This window comes from Saccostrea cucullata, unplaced genomic scaffold, assembly GCF_032062105.1.
Source record: "Saccostrea cucullata isolate Sc308-1 unplaced genomic scaffold, CSIRO_AGI_Scuc_v1 ctg841, whole genome shotgun sequence".
Taxonomy (NCBI): Eukaryota; Metazoa; Mollusca; class Bivalvia; order Ostreida; family Ostreidae; genus Saccostrea; species Saccostrea cuccullata.
Genome location: NW_026929628.1, coordinates 2,281 through 6,684, shown reverse-complemented (window position 1 = coordinate 6,684; position 4,404 = coordinate 2,281). Strand labels below are relative to the sequence as shown.

Below are 4,404 nucleotides of genomic sequence, written 5' to 3'. Positions count from 1 at the left end.
TAATCAAATATAAAAAGTTTGTACATTTTAAAAAATCATCAAAAAGGCTTTGCACTAATTTGAATTATATTATTTGTTGTTGATCTATATGAGAAAATAGATTTAAAATGTTCCAATTATGGGTCAAAAATTTATATCCCCCCTTTATCGAACCTAAATTACATCACTAATTAAATTCTGTTGTTTAATTTCAGACTGGTAATGAATTATGAATATGAAATACCTATAAGATCGAGGCCCATGGGTCACATGGTCACCTGAGAATATTATGCTCAATTTGATGAATACATGTGGGTACAGTCCACTAATTGTTTTCCCATAGGCGACAATGTTAACGTTTCTTCTCATAGCGTATGTCTCTAATTTTCGTTCAGAAGTGAGTGACCCCTCAAATTAAAGCACATCAACTTGTCTTTCCTTGGTTAAAATCTCGAGGTGGCATGTCAGATTCGTTTTCCGGCAAAATGCGTCTGTCTGCGGGGACCTCTAAAAATGAAAGTGAAAGTAGGGGAATTTCAGAATTATCACTGGCGTTATAATACACAAAATAATTCAGCTGATCTTCTTGATAAATTACATTTTCCAAGCTTTTTTGGTAGGAAAGATACTCCTTATCAACAAGTGTGAGGCTCAATTCAGTACATCTGCCCAATTTTTTTTATGCAAGTCTGCAAATTAAGGAACTTGTAATTTTTTCTGCACTACTTTCTTCTCCTACCAATTCTAAAAATAATTAGTGGGATGTACCCAATATGAAAAAGCATTTTTTTGATTTTACAATATTTCACACAGTTTGTCAATCTAAAGCATAAGTAGAGACATCATGCCAAGTTTCATGAAAATTCAACAATTAATTAAGATTTTACAGCATTTACAGTTCTATGTGTAATATCCTTAAAAAATGCTCCAATCTAGCCAAAACGGCACCCAAGTATTAACTCAAATTTTAGCCTGTTAACACATTTATACCATTCTTAATCAACTTCATAACTTTAAATACATATAGTCAAATCATAATTAAGCACTTAATTGGGTCAATTTCACTTATTTTAAAAAATTAATGCATTTCCGCACAAAATATGACCACTTTTCACCCTCTAATTCATAGTTTCTCCAGAAATGACAAAAAAATGAAGTTAACAAATACCCCGAAAGTAGTAAAATAAAAACGAACTGATTATTTCCTGTCCATTGATGTATCATTCATGAAATTTGGTCTATGAATAAGAAAGTTATAAGCCTTTATAATCCTATATAGAATCATTTGTTTCAAAGCAATTTTTATACCAATGCAAATTTACTCATCTATGACGTCACAATGACATCATAATAATGGATAGCTCAATACATGTGTATCATTACTTTTCCCGTACTTTTCATATAAGACAAAATCATTGCTTATATACTATTATTAACTTTAAAAAATGAAAATATGTGGTTTTGCGGATTAAATAAATAATCCACTAAAGTTGTTTTGTTTCCATGGTAACCATTTTGTAATTTGTAGGAAAATGAGACAAAATTTTGAATTTCCTGACAAATTGCATAATGTCGACTGTCAAATATTCATGAAACTTCAATTCTTATATTCGTGTAATCTTAATAATGCATAATTTACAAAACAAAGATGTAGATCTAATTAATTTGAAATTCTTAAACAAGTAAAAATCTATGTAAGTGCAAAATATATATAGCAGTGCATGTACAGATTAGTTATAGCTAAATACTTTCACATTCTGATCACCTATTAAATATGTAAATTTCCTCACCCCCACCCCATCCCCCACTTCAATGAATTTTTTTTTTTTTTTTTTTTTAGAAAACTTTAACTTACACATTTTGCTGACTGTCACATTTTGCTGGTGCTGTTTCAAGATGTATTCAAATGGGTGTGCATTTGCTGGCCAATAGTTTTAAACACCATCTGCATGGACCTCATGTTTTTCCTGCACCAATCACCATTAACCTAAAAAAAAATCAATACAATAAATGGCACAATATTACATTTGCAGACAGACAGACACACAGACATTCAACGCGTACAATTTTACCATATTCCTTTTATGCCCATTACTTGAAATTAATTAATTTAAAAAATGATTAATTTGCTCCCACCTGAAATCACACTGTTAACATTGGTAATTAAGTTAATTCAGCAGAATAGGTAAAAATCATGTTTTACTGACAATAATTGTACATTCAACAAATACATGTAATGCAATTGCTAAAAAATATGAGAAAAATCAGTTAATGTGCATGTTCACACACATCGTTTAACTCCCAGACAACTGTAACCAGCTTCACCGCGCAACTGATCTGAAATAATGTATGTCATGTATGTGACGTGCCGATCATCGACATGTTCCAAAAACATTAAATTGTTATTTACAAATATTGTACTAAGGTATACCTCTTACCTCCTGTGTAAAATACAAATGCCCATCACCTATATACTGCTAAACACTGCACTGAACAGTTTTGATAACTTTCTGCTAAGTCTACTTTCACTTCGACCTTGACCCCGATTGAATACCGATCCCGAACTCATTTGTGAATTTTTGTGTATTGAAAATAAACCACAGTGGAGCATGTACTTCTATATAATTGCTTCTTAATCAAATTATACATCTATGATTCTGAATAAATAAATTATATAAATCGATACATTTAATCTACATGATACATGTGTAAACAATGGGTGATACATGTATGAGCATGTTGATTGTTCGGGGGGGGGGGGGGTAAACACTTTATTTATGAATCAATTTGTTTAAAAATGTGTATCAACAATTAAAGAATTGTTTTTTTAATAAATTTGAACAATAGAAAATAATAGAAAACACCAACTTTGAAATAAATTCAAGATTTATGACATCTTTCACTTACTTATGGGCTTCCTAATATGGGTACAGTCCACTAATTGTTTTCCCATAGGCGACAATGTTAACGTTTCTTCTCATAGCTATGTCCCTAATTTTCGTTCAGAAGTGAGTGACCCCTCAAATCAAAGCACATCAACTTGTCTTTCCTTGGTTAAAATCTCGAGGTGGCATGTCAGATTCGTTTTCCGGCAAAATGCGTCTGTCTGCGGGGACCTCTAAAAACGAAAGTGAAAGTAGGGGAATTTCAGAATTATCACTGGCGTTATAATACACAAAATAATTCAGCTGATCTTCTTGATAAATTACATTTTCCAAGCTTTTTTGGTAGGAAAGATACTCCTTATCAACAAGTGTGAGGCTCAATTCAGTACATCTGCCCAATTTTTTTTATGCAAGTCTGCAAATTAAGGAACTTGTAATTTTTTCTGCACTACTTTCTTCTCCTACCAATTCTAAAAATAATTAGTGGGATGTACCCATGTATTATGTAAATTATTGAATTATATTGACTTTTTTCTTGGTAAAGCCCAATTTGAAGGAGTGTGCATTTGGAGGCAAACACCTTAGTGCGGGTATTACTGTCTCATGACAGCATCTAGTTCTGAAATAAGGCTCATTCTCAAGTCGAATGTCTGATTTCACAATCTTCGTACAGGGGTCTGATAGGCCATATTTCAGACTTTGTGGGCATAAAATGTGTGGTTGAATTTCCTTTATATCATATATAAAGAGAGATTTTGTATCCTAAAACAAATTATTAAAGTTTCAGAAAAATTCAATTTGGGGAAAAAAATAGCCATATCTATTGTCGTACCTTAAGAGATGTCAGTAAGGACAAGACAACACATGGATATTATGGTAAACGTTATGCCAACCAATGGACTAATGAATAATAGACAGCCAATGGTATACATTTTGTTAACAGAATGTACAATATATGGACTTATCATTTAGACTCACAATAAGATATCAGTAGGATTACACCTTGGCATGTATCTTTGCAGTCTCCCCCCACAGAAATGCGGATTTACATAATCCGTCCGCAATCACCAGGGCAGAAAAGAAACGTAATGTTAACTTTGATTTTATTTTTCAATGTAGAATACATACAATCATGTACAAATATATATCATCAAAACAAAAACAAAAATAATGCAATAACACAAAAAGTATGAAAAGGTGCATATGTACCAAACCAACAAAGTATAGTACAAGTTTTGTTCCCTTAATTCTCTGATAGCGTTTAAGACATTCTGGAAAGTACTTTGTACATTTTTTTTTTTTTTTGGATATACAGCAAAATTGAAGTGGTAATCAGAAATTTAAAATCATTCTAGTGTACTTTTACACAACTCATTTTGTATATATCTTATTTTAAGATTTGCAGCTTTCTGCAATTTATGAGTTGGATCCTGTTTAAGCGACTCTTCATAAGACCGTAAAGTCCCCTGTAAGTCCCCACAACTTGCTGACAGATCCCTAGTATCTGCCAGGATAGGTCTCTGTATGCTAAAGCCACATA

The 4,404-nt window shown here is 32.1% G+C and overlaps 1 long non-coding RNA gene across 1 annotated transcript; it reads right to left on the bottom strand.

Annotated features, from left to right (window-relative positions):
- Positions 1-298: 298 nt before the first annotated feature.
- On the bottom strand, positions 299-3,358 carry LOC134281505 (uncharacterized). The gene is made up of 4 exons (XR_009995099.1): positions 3,189-3,358; positions 2,887-3,097; positions 1,835-1,966; positions 299-486 (listed from the first exon to the last, which is right to left on the bottom strand). It is a non-coding gene; the product is annotated as an uncharacterized LOC134281505 (long non-coding RNA).
- Positions 3,359-4,404: the final 1,046 nt, after the last annotated feature.